The 19624-nt window shown below is 39.3% G+C and overlaps 1 protein-coding gene across 5 annotated transcripts in view; it reads left to right on the forward strand.

Moving 5' to 3' along the window:
• Positions 1 to 19624, forward strand: part of NKAIN2 (sodium/potassium transporting ATPase interacting 2) — a 996342-nt gene that overhangs the window by 969995 nt on the left and 6723 nt on the right. The gene's annotated exons all lie outside the window — the stretch shown is intronic.

Here is a 19624-nt window from a genome sequence, read left to right on the forward strand (position 1 = left end):
CTATAACTCTCTGTCAGAGTTCCAGCATTGAGTCCTATTGGTAGCTCTAGAGTTTAGACCTGGTACCATCTTACAAGCCTCTAAGTGGCTTCACTGTGTTTTGCTCTTCTAAACATGGCAGATGGAAGGTTTCACTCCTTCCTTGCCCCTTAAGGATCTGAAATAGGAAGACTGGAAAAACATTCTACTCTCTTGGTACTATCATGAGTACTTGCCTCTGCAGCTATATTTACTCTGAGGAAAAAATAAAAGTTGGGGATATTTTTTTTTCATTTCCAAAAATATTCATAATGGTTGGGATTTCAAGATGGAAAAGATGAGATCCACTGCTCTGTTACAGGATAATTTGAGGAAAATTCCAAAGAGAGATATGTGTTTCTTCTTCACTTTCCAATCAACCTTTTTCCTAATCTTGCCCCCCACCAAAGTCTTTCCTTCAAACTGATACGAATGTGATTTTTCTAAAGTATATTTCTTTTTTTTTTTTTTTCAACGTTTTTTTTTTTTATTTTTTTATTTTTGGGACAGAGAGAGACAGAGCATGAACGGGGGAGGAGCAGAGAGAGAGGGAGACACAGAAGCGGAAACAGGCTCCAGGCTCCGAGCCATCAGCCCAGAGCCCGATGCGGGGCTCGAACTCACGGACCGCGAGATCGTGACCTGGCTGAAGTCGGACGCTTAACCGACTGCGCCACCCAGGCGCCCCTCTAAAGTATATTTCTGATTACATCATGCTTTTTTCATAAACTACCTGCCAATTGACTTGCCATCACGTTATACAAAATAAAGTCCAAACTCCTTACTCTGTTATGACCATTTTTCTACTGACTCGTTCATGCTCACTTTTCTATTCTTCTCTGGAAATGCAGATACAATTCAGGCATATTAGTCTGGCTGCTCTGTCCCCAATATGGCAGGCTGTACATGCCATGGTGCTTTTTCATCTTTTGCCTGGGATCACCTTACTCTCACATCAGCTTACTAGAAAGGAGGAAGCAGTGTCAGGTCATTAATTTAGAGGAGACACTTTTTCAGTCACAGTAATAATACATGGTAAAATCAGGAATATGTAGCACATAGTTTGTTATTCATTGTGTTAAAAGGAATAATGCTCCTTTCACTAAAAGAGCATTTGTATAACACTCCTCAGTAAATCAAGTGCTATATCATGCTTTGGAGATTTTAAGATTAGTAATACACAACTTTTACCTCTAGTAAGTCACCATCTAGTCATGAAAAACCAACATCTAAACATGTAAGTATAATAAAATTCCATAGAGTGTATCTTGTGGGGAAATAGGAAAGGGACCAGGAAAGGTTTCACAGAGAAAGACACCCTTGAGCATGGGTGATGAATAGATTGAAAGATGAATAGATATTTGTTCAGTAGCTGATGTGAGAGTAAGGTGATCCCAGGCAAAAGATGAAAAAGCACCATGGCATATACAGCCTGCCATATTGGGGACAGAGCAGCCAGACTAATACGCCTGAATTGTATCTGCATTTCCAGAGAAGATTAGAAAAGTGAGCATGAACGAGTCGGTAGAAAAATGGTCATAACAGAGTAAGGAGTTTGGACTTTATTTTGTATGGCGTGATGGCAAGTCAATTGGCAGGTAGTTTATGAAAAAAGCATGATGTAATCAGAAATATACTTTAGAAAAATCACATTCGTATCAGTGTGAAGGAAAGACTGGTGGGGGGCAAGATTAGGAAAAAGGAGACTAGTTAGGACATCATGAAAATGAGATAGGAGATGATGAAGGTCTGGACATCTCTGTATTGGAGATGGAGAGGATAGATGTTAAAAAGAGACATGGAAAAAGGAAGTGATAAATGGGTGGTGGATGGGTACTGTAAGAGAAGGCCTGATAGATACCTGGGTTTCTGGTGCAAGTGAATGGTTAAATGGAAATGTCATTTGAGGTAAGTAGAATAGGAATGTAATAATTGGTTCCATTTAGACAGATTGAAATTGAGGTGCCTAATTAATGTACAAGAAAAGATACCTTGTAAGCACTTGTCTTATGCACAAAAGATTTATTCAAAGATTAGGAAGGGTGATAGATGTATGGATTTTAAAATACATGGACTTCACAACCTATGTGGAGTTGAAAATGTGTGTTCATTCAAATATTATCATTCAGTGTCTTTGTGCCAAAATTTTGGTGAAGGGAAAGTCCAAATTTCATATGGGAATTGAGCTTTCCTTACACTATATATAATGTTTGACTTCATTTCACAATGATGTCAATGCATTTTTATCTGCAAAAAATACTGTCACACCAAATCTCCTAGACAGATAATCAGTATCCATCTAGAAGAGTGCTTCCCAAAGGGGATCCCAGAAATGCTAGTTCCATAAAATATATTACTCAGAAAAGATTCCAAAGCCAAGTAAGTTTGACACTAAAAATTTAGGATGCACATTTACATATTAACAACTCTGAGGATTTTCCAGTAGAGTGTGTTTGATTTTTCCTCTTCCATAGTTTTGTTTGAACCATACTATGTTGGGTGAGGTCAGATGCAAATCAAAGAGAAAAACTAGGGGGTGTCTGGGTGGCTCAGTTGATTGAGTGTCCGACTTCGGCTCAGGTCATGATCTTGCATTCGTGAGTTCAAGCCCTGCATCGGGCTCTGTGCTGACAGTTCAGAACCTAGTGCCTGCTTCGGATTGGTGTCTCCCTCTCTCTCTCTCTCTGCCCCTCTCCTGCTTATGGTCTGTTCCTCTCTGTCTCTCAAAAAATAAAATGTTTAAAAAAATAATAAAATAATAATAATAATAATAAGAGAAAAACTAGAGGGGTGCCTGGATGGCTCAGTTGTTTGAGCATCTGACTCTTGATGTCAGCTCAGGCCATGATCTCACACAGTTCATGACATCAAGCTCTGTATTGGGCTCTGCACTGACAAAATGGAGTCTACTTAGGATTTTCTCTCCCTCTCTCTCTGCAACCCCCCCACTCTATCTCTCTCTGTTTCTCTCAAAAATAAATGAACTTTTTTAAAAATTCTAAAAAGAGAGAGAGAAAAACTAGGAAGATTTCTGTAGTTCTACTATGCTCTATTTCCCCAGGGAGAACACAGCACACCATACAAGGCCACTAGGAGGGGTCACAGGCCAGCGAGAGAGAGCAGAATTGTTGGCCGTGTAGTTTCATTGGACAGGAATGGGCAAAGTAGGGTAAATGGGTTTAGGATTAGCTGGCTAAGTTTGAACCCGTATTCACTGTGACTATTAGACAATATGGCCTGGGAGTACCTAAAGTCTCCAGATGTTTTAGGTGAGCTAGGGTTTACTTGGGAACAGCCAGTAGTCATTTTGTAAAGAGATGTCAAAGCATTAATTTACACAAATTAAAAGTATAGTTAATATCCCAAACATTTGAACACAAAATGCCTTTTCATAAGAAACCTTAATATCCCAGAGAATTAGAATTCTGAAGGACTCAGTTTAAGGAATTCCAACCTATATCAAGCTTTGGCCAAATTATGTAAATCCCAGAAGATATGAAGTCACAAATATCTTTGGGAAGGTCAGGTTTCTCTTTCAAGCATCTAATAATCTATTTTCAAAAGAAAGCTCCCCCAAATAGTGCTTATATCATTATGCATATTTTGACCATGACATCTTATCTGCCTTTCTTAACACAAATCACAAGCAGGCTTCTCATAAATAAGTTTTCCAATTTTAGTCTTTTTGCTCGGTGGGTTTGATATGAACAACTTGTTTATTTGCATGTCCACATAGACAGATGCTTACCTTAGACAATCATGGCACTACTAAAAATCCTGGAGAAGATGCTCATTTGGGCCAGTTCTGTGTCCAGTTAGGTTTATTTATTATGATCATTTAGACATGGGGGTAAATGATGAGTGTTGAGTACAATGCTTTGGATTGATATTTCCCTTGTATTATCCTTGCTTTCATCATCTGTCTGAATACTCACCTACAGACCCTGCCTAGAACACATGAATTCCAATGCTCACAAGTAAAAAAGATCTGAAATTTCTGTCTAATTTCTGTCTAATTTCTCAGAAGGTAAGGCCTGAATTATGGGAGAAGTTTAATGTATAGGTAAACGGGGAAGGGATCTCGGAAAGTGTCTGTTCTTACCTGCTATAAGTCTGCAGTGAAGCATTCTGATAGCAATTTAGTAGCAGGAGGGTATACTAGCCACGTGCTTGCGAAAATAGGTAAGTTTTCATTCCTAAGAGACTCGGGAAGAACAGAGAAGAGTTTTAGTTCTGTAACTGTGCTGAAAATGGACAGTAGAGATAAGGGCCCAATTTTGGCAACTGGAAAATGAAGGTATTCTTGATTTCAATACGAAGCTGGTCAGCTCTATGCTCAGTTTTACTATCTCAAGCCCTAACAGCAAGTGTAGCCAGGGAGCTTCAACAGCAGAAGCCTGCAGGGAAACTATGGAAAGGGTTCAGTCTCTGTAAGCAAACTCTCCCACTTCACTACATAAAATAGCAATAAGTCATCACTGAACTAGAGGCAGTTAGACTGTAGGCACACCAAATGCCTGAGATTTTTTTCCCCCTATTTCTCCTTTTAAACAGTATCTCAGGGGCGCCTGGGTGGCTCAGTCGGTTAAACAGCCGACTTCGGCTCAGGTCATGATCTCGCGGTCCGTGAATTTGAGCCCCGCGTCGGGCTCTGTGCTGACAGCTCAGAGCCTGGAGCCTGTTTCAGATTCTGTGTCTCCCTCTCTCTCTCTGACCCTCCCCCATTCATGCTCTGTCTCTCTCTGTCTCAAAAATAAATGTTAAGAAAAAAAATTTAAAAAAAAAACAAACCAGTATCTCATTTACTTTTGTGAAGCCCAACTTGATGATAGATAGATAGATAGATAGATAGATAGATAGATAGATGATAGATAGATAGATAGATAAAGATAAATAGTTGGATATACTTTAATGCAAAGATTTTTTTTTCCAATGAAAAAGCCTGGACCTTGAAGTTTACGTCTCTGACCCTTTAGTTATCTAAGCCAGAGGCGCAGGCTGACAGGCTAGCTGGCTGTGCAAACTCGCAGGACACCACTGCCATCTGCTGTGCTGACTAGGAGGTGACAGCAGCCCTGGGAGCAGAGTCGCTTCCTCGGAGCAGCAGGAAGATGGGGACACTCCCGCTCCCATGTCGTGGTCACCTAGGGCCACAATCACAAAATACCACATCCTGCATGGCTTAAACAACAGACATATACTTTCTCATGGTCCCAGAGGCTAAAAGTCCAAGATCAAAGTACTGGCAGGTTTGGTTTCAACCAAAACCTCTCCCTTTGCTTGCAGACAGCTGACTTCTCACTTTGCCCTCTGTGTACAGTCTTGCCCCTGGCGTCTCTTCCTTCTCTTAAAAGGACACCAGTCCTGTTGGATTAGGGCCCCATCCTTATGACTTCATTTAAAATTAATTGCCTCTTTAAAGGCCCTTCTCCAAATACAATCATATTAGAGGTTAGGCCTTTACCATATAAATTTGGGGGGAATTTCTTTTGGTAAAGTTCTATATCCAAATCCACATATGCCCCTCTTCTACCTGCCATGCACGCACACGCCATGTGGCTCCTGGACGTTTGACAACTTCTATGGGGCATAGATTGGGGCGAGCAGTGGCTCACTGGTCCGTCTCTCCAGGCTGTAATACTTCCCAGTGTCCTGGCTCCATGCTCTCTTAGGAGTTCCCGGGCAGTGCCTCCTGCTGTGGTGGGGGGTGATCTGGCTTCAGATGAGTAGCTCCTCCCCAGGAAAAAAGCTGGAGGCCTGCTCCAGCAGGTGTGCCTTGACATGTGAACCCTATTCAAGGGAGGCAACCATTGCAATGCACTTTTATGTATTTGTTCATGAAAAGGCAGTGCTATTTCTTCGGAGGAAAGGCTTGCTCCAGGAAAGCAGGCGACCCTTGCTGAGCCGTCTTTGTGGCAAGGCTCTTTCCTGTGTCATCTGTTGCCAGCCATGCTGAGTTTTCCTTATGACCTCCGCTCCCTTCTATTCTCCTCTACTTGTTCTCTTTTACAAAGTTCTGTGAAAGAGATGAAACATTCCGAGATTCTCGGCCTGGCATGCCTTTTATTATATATGTAGCTCTTCTCTCACTTAATGCTGAGATCTTCTGCACCACAGATGGATGTCCACTTACAGTGATAGAACGAAAAACTTCTCTCTCTGCCTCATTAGCGCTGTTCGAGGTGACAATTGAAAGGAAGACACGCAGCCATGGAAAATATCAGCAACCCAGAACAGATAATAATCACATGATTTCTCAATTTGTATTATGTTTTCTTATAAACTTTGTAGTTAATAGTTAAACTAAAACTAAACACTGGTCCTCTAGAAGATGGATCCATGTTTCTAAGTAATCATATCTTTTCTAAAGGGGATTTGTATTTTTGCAAGTATTATTAAATATTCACATCACCTCTGGAACAATACAGAATATCATCCAAAAATAATACCCTAAAGGGACTTATTTTGAAAAAAATTGAAAAATGAATTCTAGATGTTTAAACTTATAGACACACACAAGCACAACCCCACCAACCAAGCAGAAATGCATAAAAACCTGTCCTGAATTCTCTAAATTCAAGTGGCCTTGGGATAAAAGTCACAATCGATTTATAGAAACGTTCATTTGAAAAGCAAACCACAGGAAATTATTCACTTCTCTGAGGCTAATAATTTTCTGTTATTTTTGTTTGATTTTTCTTCTAAAGGCTGCTGGCCTACACTTCTGTGTATTGAACTCTATTCTATATGTTTTGATCATTTTTCCAGTTTGTCAGGATCATTGAGTTTGAATTCTTTGAACACAATCACACACACTCCCACTTTTGGGGGAGGCACAGGTGGCAGCAGGGAGAAACACTTCCCCTTTAAAAAATATTTGTTTCTCCCTGTTTATAAAGAAATGTAAGTTTACTGCAGAATGTATAGAAAATACAAACAACAAAAAAAGAAAATTAGAATGACCCCACGATTCTGAATTATGTTTCTCAGTTAACATTTCTGCATATCATACGGCTCCTAGTCTTTCTTTCTCCTTCCTCCCCTCCTTCCCTTCCTTCCTTCTTTGCTTCCTTCTTTCCTTCCTTCCTTCCTTCCTTCCTTCCTTCTTTCCTCCCTCCCTCCTTATTTTCTATCTACCTATCTATCTATCCATCTATCCATCTGCCCATCTATGTATCCACCATTCTTTCTATCTGGTTGTTAGGGTCATACTACACATTAGTTGGTAATCTAAGCTTTCTTTCTTGTTATTATAAATCACTCTTCAAACATAACCTAAGGGGTAGGCAATTAGCAGTTCAAAATAGGTGCCAAGTTCTCAGGCATCACGTTGACAGAGTTATGAGAATGCTGTATCTGTTTTACTTTTAGAGTATCACACAAAAGCAATCAAATGAAATAATAAAATACTGTTAACATGGTATTGCTTTATCATCTCCTTATAACATTTGTTTTGTGATTTTTCAAGGTGACTTAGTAAAATAATCTTGTCCACATCTACTAGCCTTACATAAAACCCAAACTTGCCATTCATTTCCCTTTGTCTGAACAGAATTACATATTAAAGCCCAGAGCCCCAGATTTTGAATGCTACTAATCTCTAGTTATGCTTTACAGAATCATAGTGAGGCCAGGGTAAGAGATGTCTGTCACCTTGCTTCTTCCTCAACTCACCCAAAACACAGGAGCTCTACCTTTATTTAATTTTACAACTTCTGATTCTGCTTAAGATTTCTTTTGGATTAGGGATACTGCAGGCTTGAAAATGATGGAAAACTACTGTCTATGGCTCTATTTCAACAGCTTAATTTTGTAGACCCATAAAGATTAAATGACTTGCCCAAGGTCACTGAGCTTATTCTTGAACTTCTGACACCAATACAGCACATATTGACTCTTTCAGGATAAGAGAGTATTAGCCATTGCCCTCAGGGACCACACCTGTCTTGACCACTGCTGTATGCTCAGCACCTAGCAATCCCCAACCTGGAGCAGGACTCAGTAATTATCTGGGAAATAAATGAATGAATCAATCAGCTCTCCACAAACATTTCTTAGACCATTTGGAAACTAGTAAGGGTATGTTGTATCTTCTTAGACTCCAGTTTATTGTAAGTAAATGGGTAATCAGTTATAATAAAGCACTTTTGTCATTTTCTAAGCAAATGGCAGAAAAGAGTGGGGCGGAGACATGCTGCCATATATAAAAATAAAAGATTGAATAAATGATCAGCACCTGAAACGAATGCCTGCATAGACATATGCCTCCTTTCAATCACATGCAAGTTTCTATCAGAGGCAACAGCATTCCCTAACAGTGAAATACAGTTTTTACATTGTCTTGCTCATTAGTTAGTAGTGGTCTCTTTTTCAGACTACTATTAAATTACTCCCTCTCGTGGTCATTGAAGGGAAAATATATGAGCTTTATTTTTAAATTTTAAAATTATTTTTAAAATTGGATATTCAGGTGAAAGTTGAATCTGATTCCTCAACCGTCACTTCTTATTTTCTATTTTTTTCACAATGTCTCTCCCATTGTACTATACTGCTTTCCACTCATGCACACACATACATACACACACTCACATCCACACACTCTCATACACACCTACACACACTATAATCATCTTTAAATAAATTTCATGTTCCCAAGCCAAAAATATGGGGGAAGGAAATTGATTGATCCCCTACCCTCTGTTAATTCAGAACAATCAGGACCTTGTTTCTAAAGAATAGTGTTAAGGTGACAATATTCAGTCCAGCAAAAAGGATGACATCTTACTGGGGTGTAGTAAAGGATGTATTTTATGCAGAAAATATTTCTGGCTGGGAGAACTGAAGCTTTCTCATACTCTTCAGGTTGTTTTAATCAGCCTCAATAGAAAAGAAAGCCAGGGAGTGTGAGTGGAAGGGAAAGTGGTGACATTTACAGAAATGATTAAAAGAAAAATCTTCCATTTTGATTATTCTGCTTCATCTTCCAATTCTGCAGTACACAGGCCACCTGTAATGGGTATTCCATACTTCTTCCTCACCATCTCTCTGTACTCGCATTGATAATGACATGACAAAGAAGGCAGCTAAGTGGCAGGAAAAAAGCATGCTTTTAGCACCACGGTGTAGATAGACACGCTCACAAAATAAAATTTCTGGGATCCCACAGTCCCATCTCGAAAGAACAAATGAGAACAAGACAAAGAGCCCACATAGGAAACTAAGCTCTAAGAGCCCTCCAAAGCTGAGGCGTGCTGGGAAAGTAGGCTCCACATTCAAAGTTCGTCTTTTGATAAATGATGCTGGCAGGTGCCCACTTCAGTATGTCCAGTTGTGTTTTAGTTTTGGAAGTGGCTTCTAATAGAGACAGAAGGCTGGGCTTAGCTATCTCCTTCTTAACAGCAGGAGGATAAAAAACTCTGCATCTCTGAGGATGGCCACCAGGTATGCAGAACGAAAACATCTGAGCAGAGCAGCCTTATGCATAGCATAGCCTCTGAAAGAGCGCCTTGTCAATAAGGGAACAGAGGGTGAACCCTCAATCCTGCGTGACATTTAAATGAGGCTGCTCTAGCTGCAGAGACTCAGGGAGACCTCTGCTAGGATTGGTTGGCATTGTGTGACAGGGAGTGAAGGAGAAACAAACTTAAAGCTCACAGGAGGTGAGGTTTGTTTAAATAATAGAAAGTAATTAGATTGAAGACAAAAATCAGTGATGGCATTTTATAATTACAATTAATTTAAAGGTTAATTTCCTTTGGTGCTAAAATCTTATTTAAAACATTTACCAGGAAAGGAAATTAGGAAGTTGCTATCAAGAGGCATAGAGAGCTTCTGGGAATCCATGCCTATTATCACTTGAAAATTAGGTTAGGCCCAAAGTGGGAATTTCAATTCATTTTTGTGTATAATAGATGGTGGTCAGGCTGAGAGTCGGTGGAGTTGGCTGGGGCAGGCAGTGCAAGATTTGCATTTTTTGTTTGTTTGTTTATGGGATTAATTGCAAATGTTTCCAACAAAGGAGCCTAGTTTATACATGAACAATCCTGACACAAAAAGAAAATTGGATATGGATTGCTGCCTTTGTAACTAATGAAGTTGATGTTAAGGAATTCCCAAGAGCAGAAAAGCAAAGGGAAGCACATAGTAACATCCATACACTTTCCTCACTGAAGTGAATTGAATGAGGGGACAGTGTTTCTTTTGGGCCCAAGCCTGCCGATCCTATTCCCCTCTTCCAGGTCCCACATTTTTTTCTATCCCCCTGTTTTCCAGTTGAGAATCGCCATGACTCAGGTTCCAAATGCTGTGTGTGTGTAAATAGCTAACTATAAAATACATATACTACATATACTCTAGAGTATATACATATACTACTCAACAGCTCATCTTCCTGGAAACTTGTCTAGCAAAATCAATGCATAATATGGTAGTAACAGTCGGAGAGAAATAACTCCGTTGCACTAATTTTTCCCATTCACTATGCCTGTGCAGACTTGCTCATTTTAAATATTTTATTGCTACCATTGATATGTAAACCAATCCCAGAAATATGGAAGTGTGCAGAATCCTAGAGCTATGAGCAATATTAACAATCACCTATTTTAATCCCCTCTTTTGACAGTTGAGGAAAGAGACACTTGAATGGACTCGCTCTAAAGTGAAATAGTCATTTAGAGGCAAAACTGGGAATAGAACTTAAATCTCCAGATTTAAATATACTTTCCACACCACTTCACTGCAATAATCAAGATAGATCCTTTCAACACGTATTTATGGAGTAACCACTCTATGATGGGTTCGTGTGTCCATCACTAGGGATGAGACAGGGAACCAAGCAGATACAGCCTTTGCCTTCATGGCGCATAGAGCCCAGGACGCAGTTCCCATGAAGAACTACAGTCACTTGTCATGAGAATTCAAGCAAGGGTGGGAGATGTGTGGTAGTGGAATGCCCCCCCCCCAAGGGTGCATCATCCAGGTGAGAAGACTAGAAAATTATTCCTTGAGGAAATGACATTTCAGCAGAAATCGAAAGGATATATCAGAGGGATATGTAGAATTTAATAAAAATAGGTGTGCCTTGGTGAAACAGAACTACTTTTCTAGTCCATATCGACCAAATGTACACTGTAATGCACACAGGAATAATCTTAAGTGTTTTTAAGGAGCTCAATATACCAAATCTAGTTTCAGCTTTCGCAAATATCAATAAAAACGTTAGAATAACCACTGAACATTCTCTTTCCTGAAACTGCTACTATCATTCTAAACAGATGATTAATTTAGACTCAAGAGTTTGATGATTTTCCTTTCTGGAGGATGCAAAATGATGCAAAGATTATGTTAGCGAGGATTATAAGGCAAGGAATGCATGTGGGCTTTTTAAAATTTTCTTAAATATGCACAAAAACATAAATGTGCCCACACCCTAATTAAAAGCACTGCATTTAAATGGACTCTGCATTCTAAGTATATGCTGGATGTCACCTGAGAAGACATGCCCAATCATGTCTAACTAGCTCACCTATGGCTCATAATAACTGCTCTCTCCAATTTCAACTGAAAGGCATGTCATATCTCATTGAAAGCATGCTAACAGGGAAGAAAGAAACAAAGACAGGTAAATCTGATTCATCCAAATGGCATGGCACAAAGTGAGCCCAGGCACCCTGAAGGTGAAGTTTGCTTAGTGATCTCATCCCATTCTGTATGCTCCTCCACATCTATTGAAATTATTAAAGATGCCTGGATACATAATTGTCTGACTCTAGCTTTACAATTTCTTGACCTTCTCAGCACTTGCCACCCTCATTACCACTCACTTCATCTACCCCTTAATTTCCTTCATCAAAGAGGCTAATTTGGATCACCTTCACTGTGGAGAAAGGAAATTTCTCCAAAATCACAAATTTAAAGTTCTCTGCCTGACTATAAACTCCTGGGTTTTTTCCCCCCTACCTGTTCCCCTGCCTCCCTCCCAGAAAAACTTATCTTCATCCTCAGGAACTTCCCTCTATGGGAACATTTGTTTTTCTCATTCTTCGGATCTTTCTACTTCTCATCTCTGTGCAGGATTACTCGTGGCAGTGATGCCCCCACCGGCCCCCTATCTCCTACCTGGCCTGTATTTGCATCACACTTGGATTTTCAACAACCACACGTGATGAGGCTCAGGTTCACTTTCTCCACTTCTAATCCTGGGTCACTGCCCATGGCTGGAGAAGGTCCCTAACCATGGCTGGATGCTCTCTCCTGCTCAACGACACCCTCATTCCTTACCACTGACTTCCCTCGGGATCTGCTCCAAACCCAGGCGTGGGTTCTGAACCTAAGCCTAGTACTCAAACCATGAAAATTACAGTTATCAAACATAAAACCCGTCCATTTTTCTCCTAGAACCTGAAAAATTTTCTACACTGGCAAGTATCCTTTTGTCTCCTTGCAACCCTGCTCAAATCTGAGGCACATACAGTCAAAGCTTCTCCTCTCTAGAGTAATCCTTCCACCAACCATTGAGCTCATGCCCTCTGCCCAATCCAGGAGGAGAAGCTGTCAGTGTCTTCATTGTGGCACACTCCATTGAACAGTCCCTTTTGCCTGCATATAGACTGAAGCCTCAGAGACCACATACAAGACTGGTCCCAGCCTCTCTCTGTCCTTTTACAGAATACATGAGGTGACTTCCAAAAAATATTTGAAATATGAAAACGCAGTTCTATGTAGTTTTTTTAAGTAAAAAATATCTCCCCCCACCTTTTTTTTTTTCTATACTAGGCCATACAGGCTTTTCCTGTTGTTTGTCAGACCACCAAAGGAATGCACGGCTGAAGGGTTTCCATAGACTGTCCTCAGCTGTCCTCAGCTTCTGCTGATGACTCAGTACCTGTGTCATCCCACACAATACTCTTGTAAATTCTAATACAGAGTGCTCCTCCTCTCCACAAAGAACCCAAATATGCATTTAAAGCATAATTCAAATTGTTCTCTTTGTATAAATCCCTTCCAAAAAGAGATGAGATCCCAAATCTATCCATGGTGTATCTTTAGTATACATATGCCAAGTGCTGTATTTGAGACTTGACTCTCTCAATAACCCTATGAAGTTGGAATCGCTTCATTATTTCCAAGTTAGGGGGGAAGAAAATAAGGCTCAGAGAAATTGTGACCTGCTTGTGGGCATGATGCTGGTAGGTCTTCTGAGTCCAGAGCCCTCCATCTTTACACTACTTTCCTACTTCCCTGTGATGTACAATATTAGAAGACTGTCTGATAGCAAGATCCTGGCGTCAGCAGAAAACCAGCATGTGTTCCTTCAAATCCCCCCTATGGTTCTGCCTTCACTGCAGATGTAGGCAAGAGCTAAAAGACAGAATAATTTGTCAAGTGGGACTCATATTTTATTTTTTTATTAAGTGTTTCAAACCAAAAGCTTCAAGTGGTTACTCAAACTATTTCTAACTAAAGAAATATTTCTTCTGCCATGACCACATTGTGGTGTTTGCTTTTCATGTTCATTCTTTAGCATATGTAAATGTGTCACCAAGTATAAAATATGGAGGATCTGGTTCTAATGCAACTAAAAGAGAAACGTGAAAATAGGACCGTAAGAAAATACATTTGCTGGACAAGGTTAGGAAATGACACATCTGCAGTGATTTAGCTAATAAGTCTCATTGCATTCAGTGTGTGTTTTGTCTGTCGGAAGCTCTCTGGGCTGTAACGGTTACTTCAGTGACCTTTAAGGCAACAACAAGGTGAGGTAACCCTACAAAGGGTTGTGTTTCCCTCATCAGGAAATAAAAACAGTAGCTCAGAGTCCACTCAGGGATTTTATCCCAGACCAAACACCTTAAGCTCACACAGTAAGCTGAATTGCTGCCCCCAAGGAAGTCTGTGTGGGTGGGAGGTGGTTCTTTTGAATTTGGCCTATGACTGGTTATGCTCTAAATTTCCTTTGTGCAACTGGAGACAAGTACCCTTTAAATTCTCACCTGCAGAGAAAATGGATATACACTCTATTTTCATAGCCCACACAAATTCTTTAATGTCTTTCAATGGGTTCTTCTAAATATTCAGGCTGAGCTTTCTATGATCTGCCTTTTAAAATTTCTCCTCATGGTCTTTTCCAGCTCTGTCTCCAAAAGGGAGTATGTTGACTAGGGGCTTTGTCATTAATGACCGAGGTACAATTTTATATTACAATACCTCACTGCCAACATGTATTTTAAAAAGGTAATTTTAGGTTTACTGAACTCAGTGTTGCTGATTAAGAGGTTTAAATAAATGGGAAGTTCACACTAGGGAATATATTTTAGCAAAGAATATTTATTCAAAAAGCATTTCTCACTTACTTGGTGATTTCTAAATTCCACTATTATTAATCATAGTTATTAAACTGATATGGCTCTTTACTAATTTAAAATAATGGGCCTCCCCATGTCTCCATAGGTCAGTAGAATAAATATACCCATTGTTCAGATAGGAAAAAATAAGGCAAAGAGAAAATGTAACAATTGCAAAGAAAATGATAACTTTCCTGAGCTATCTTCAGAAGACCAAAAGCAAATCCCTCCGATGAGGCAATGATTAAGCAAGCACAATTTTTATTTTATTTTGTCACCTTCTGCCCCACTGTCTACCTTTGTTATTCTCAGAAAGAGAATAATGTTTTCCTACCAGTAATCAACATTTGCAACCTTTGATAGCCTTCATCGATGAATGACTCTCTCACCAGTCACTTTGATGCTAAGGCATGTCTTAGCCTCTTTGCCTCTACTCCTCTAGGCCAAAGGAACTACAGTGGTGGCTTCTTCCCATTGGTATTCAAAAAAGTTTCTTTTATCTCATAGGATCAAGTATTGTAGATCTTCTATAAAAGGTCTTCTCTTTATTATCATTGAAGGCCTTAAGGAAGAAAGAGTAAAAACAGTTGAATTTCACTTGAGAATTTTACCAACATCTTCCATGCTCCAATGATTGTTTTATTTTTCCTTACAGCCTAGCAGGTCTATAGAGATCATCCCATAAGGACAGTCTTCCATGCACCAAGACACTGTTCTGGGTTCTGGGTTACTGTAGTGAACAGTAGCAAACAGTAAATTTCATGCATCTTACATTAGAGCAAGGGACTCAACAAAGAAACAAGTAGATTACAATATGTCAGGTGGAGAGGAAACACAATAAAGTTGAGTGAGGGGAAGCTAATCTCTGAAATCCCAGCAAATCTCCAACTTGCCTTGCACCAGTTCGAGTTACATTTCTCTTTTTGCATGGATTTCCTGGTCCCTGACACTTGTACCTTACATGCTGTATTTCCAAATGAAGCCAAGCACCAACTCCTTCCTGACATTCTTTTCTGTTATAGGCAACAGCATTCTCCTAGTCAACAAATTTCTGAGTTGACTTTGACTCTTGCCTCTTCCTCTCCTTCCCCCATGTGCAAAAACTTGTCAGGTCACATATTCTCTACCTCTTTCTCTATTATCTTGAACTCATTGTCATCTTTTTTTTTTCTCATTCTCCGAATTCTAATTCAGCCCTTCAGTAATTTCCGTTTTTCATATTTTCTGGTAAGTGTTGAAATAACAGACAAAATGCCAAGTGGCTAAAAAGACAATATGCCTCTTTCCTTTGAAAACACCATAATCAGAGTTATACAAGAGGAGGCTGAGACTATAAGTAGTTTTCAGAAGAAAAGATCATTTAAATGTTTATATGGTTTTATAGTTCAGAAGAAATGAACTAAACTTTGAAGGATGCTCACCTTATCTCTTCTTAAAGATATGTTACAGAAAAACCAAGACATCTCATTAGTAACTATTACTGGAAAATCCATCATAGGTGGGTTTTGCTTTGATTATTGCTTTGATTATTATTTGATTATTGATTATTATAAGAGTACATCTTCTAGAAAGAGCAGAGGAGAGACGCTAGAGAATAAACAACAAAATGAAGCATCTACAACCAATGGAAGACTCAAAGCAAGCACTCAAAAACTCTTGTTAAATGAATACTATAAAAAGAGAACAAAAGCCTAAAGATTTTAGATTTAATCCAAAATCTGATGCAAAACCTTTGATAACCTTCCAGGAATTTACTGGAATGGCATGAGTGAAAAGCAGAAATCACTTTTCAATATACTTAGGAAGGAAATAGAACACCTCACTTCCAGCCCTGTCCTCAGCTGTTGTGTGTCCCCCAAGCAGTCAAGTAAAACTGTATTTATCTGTACAGTGAAGATAATTATTCCCACCCACCTCACAGTAATTTTGCAGAGATAATTAATATCACCTGAAAGGGCTTTAGAAACTATTAAGTATTGTGCAATTGTTTGAAACTTTATTTACTTTTTTGTTTATTTGTTTATTTTGAAAGAGAGAGAGAAGGCACACAAATGAGCATGGTGGGGGGATGGGAGGGGGCAGAGAGAGAGAGAGAGAGAGAGGTGAGAGAGAATTCCAAACAGGTTGCGCCTGCTGTCAACACAAAGTCTGGTGTGGGGTTCAAACTCACCAACCATGAGATCTTGACCTGAGCCAAAATCAGGAGTCAGACACTTAACCGCCTGAGCCACCCAGCACCCCGGAACTTTATTTTTATTTTCAGGAATTAAGGAGATTCCAGAGGAATAACAGGTACACTTTTCTAAATAATGCAGAGATAAGCTACGAACCAAACATCTAGATGCCATCACAATTACTTGGAAAAGGACCTGTCAGATGTTTCATGACCCTTACTGCTCAGAAAAGTTTCACAGCATGTAGCAGCCACTTTATAGACTTGATAAATGTGATTATGTAAAAGAAAAGAAAAATAGACCAAAGCGGTATTAACAGTATTCTAAAAATGTAAGTTAACCCCAGTGACTCATTTTTTTGAAAAAGAAAAAAACAGTTTCTTCTACTTCTTTTTTTCACCCATGTGACACCACAAGGAGTTCCATATGTGGTTGAAGCATCATCTGGAAAAGAAGAGCAAGGAATCACATCTACCTACACTGACCACCGTAATATTAACTATAGTGATCAGTTGGACCCAGCTTATTTCTATTCCTCTCCCTCAAGTCTTTAGGAAGACATCCAAACAATTACTGGGAATGAATGCATGTGGAAATTGGCCTTACATAATTTCCTTGGCTGTGAACTGAAGCATGTTTATAAAATATGCCCTTTGATTGTTGCTTAAATTTGAATGCCTCCCTCATAAGTGAAATGGTAAAAATCCATCGTGGCTACATTTAGATCCTCTTCTTTTTCATCTTGGTTCTGAATCACCTGCTGTTGGATCCTTTTTTATGGCTCCAGACGATCTGAATGATCAGAAAAATTACAATCCTTCCATCAGAGTTTTTATGTGATCCTCCCCACATGGGGAGTTGTAAGCCAGCACTACCAACCCCTACACCAGATGGCTAATGAAAGCAAGCCCTAGACAAGTCAAACACTGTTCACAACACATACTAAGGACACACCTCATTTCCCTTCTGGCCTTTTCTCATGTCTTAGGAAGGTCTACATTGCTCCCAACTCAAGCTTTGTTTTCCATTTTTGGTCCTGATTCTATCCATTGGACTTGAAGATTCATCTTGGTTTCTTTTAGTTATCCTTTGATTGTAGAGTGACTACAATCTTTGGTTTGTAACTACCATCTGACCTTTTCTGCTATCCATCTCAAACCCCTGGAAACAAGCCCGAGAAATATTTCAAAATACCAATAACAATAACAATAAACCTGAGTTTAACTCGGATCTCAGTTTCAGTGGAAGAGACACGAACCAGGAAATTCTAACACTGTGAATACCTCTCAGTAAACTAGTCCTTAATCAAGTTTCAATGTTGACAAGAGAAAACCCAAATGAAAGGGAATTTAGGCACTATCTGAAATTAATTTCCAATCATAGACAATAATTTTTCAAAATACAAACCTTAAATATAGTTGACATTCAATTATTGTATAGCTTTTCTGGTACCCTTTATATTAGCTAATGTATGTATACAGGCAATTCAGGAAACAAAGGAGGTTCCTTCTCTTAATTCATCTTCTGGTATGGTTCCATCGTTATCCCAAATTAAACATTTTCTGTTTCTCTTTCTCCTACACTGCATGGCTTAAAAGACTTATAAAGAAAATCCTGAATTTTTTCAGGGGCTTTTAATTTTCTTCCTCCACACCATATGTCTCACCCAGGGCTCCACATTCCTTATTTTATTTTATCCTCATACTAATTGTATGAAATAAGTATTTTAATTCCTGTTTTAAGAAATGTTAAATGATATGTCTGTGGTTACACAGCTGGCAAGTGGTCAAAGCAGTATTTGAACCTTGATCCTTTTAACACCATGGCCTTTGTTCTTATACTATTCACTTTTGATAAGAAGAGAAATTCATCCTAGAAAAATGTGTCCTCAAGATAAAAAGAAATGAGATATTAAACCATGAAAAACATGAAACGACCTTACAGACACATTACTAAGTGAAATAAGACAATCGGGAACGGTTCCAGTACTGTATCAATCCCACTCTGTGACATTCTAGAAAAGGCAAGCCTATGGAAACCGTACAAAGATCAGTGGTTGCTAGAGATTGGGGGAGGGATGGATAAAGGCAGAGCACAGAGGATTTTTAGGGCAGCAAAACGATTCTGTATGAGACTAACACTGTGGAGGCAGGTCATTATACATTCATCAAAAAACGTAGTTTAAAACACCAAATGTGAACCCTAATGTAAACTCTGGACTTTGGGTGATAATGATGTGTCAGTGTAAATTCATCAGTTGTAATCATGTACCACTCTGGTGAGGGATGTTACTAGTGGCAGAGTTTGTTGGAGGCGCTATATAGGAACTCTTTGTACTTTCTGCTTAATTTTGCTATAAACTTAAAACAACTCTAAAAAATAAAATCTATTAAAAAATATTTCCCCATTATATAAACAGACATCATGGACTTTATGTTACTTCATACTTTGCTCCAATTTCTACCTGTAGCACCTGAATCTCACAGTTGAGGCAGGGGGAAAGAGAACAAAAACTAGTCAAAACTAAACCAATAGAATATGACTCTAGAACAAGTAAAGATATCCACAGGCATCCTATTTCAGTCTCTATATCCCTTCCTCTCTCCCATCATCTGTCTTGCCAGCTTTTCATCAGTTTGCCTCTTTTATCCCTACCACACAGCCTTTAAGTCCAGGAGCAGAAAAGAAAAAAATAAACACAAAACTTTTTCCCAGTATTCTTAGTATTTACTGTTTCATCGATCTGTGGGCAAGAATTCAGACAGGGCACCATGACAATGGCTTTTCTTTGATCTCAGGGGCCTCAGCTGGGAAGACTCTATGACTGGGTTGACTAAGCAGCTTGAAGCTGGAATCATTTGGAGGCATTTTCTCTCACGTGTCCAGGCTATCAGCGGAAAGCTCAGCTAGCCTATCAGTCAAAATACACATACCATTGGCTTCTTCATTGATCTTTTCACGTGGACTTGTTTGGGCACAGTGGCTGTGTTCTAAGTATCTCAAAAGACAATAGGGAAATGTATGACATCTCTATGATCTGGCCTTGAAAGCCACATAGTTTCATTTCTACCATATTCATTAAAGCAGCCA

This window comes from Panthera onca, chromosome B2 (genome assembly GCF_046562875.1).
Source record: "Panthera onca isolate mPanOnc1 chromosome B2, mPanOnc1 haplotype 2, whole genome shotgun sequence".
NCBI classification, from domain to species: domain Eukaryota; kingdom Metazoa; phylum Chordata; class Mammalia; order Carnivora; family Felidae; genus Panthera; species Panthera onca.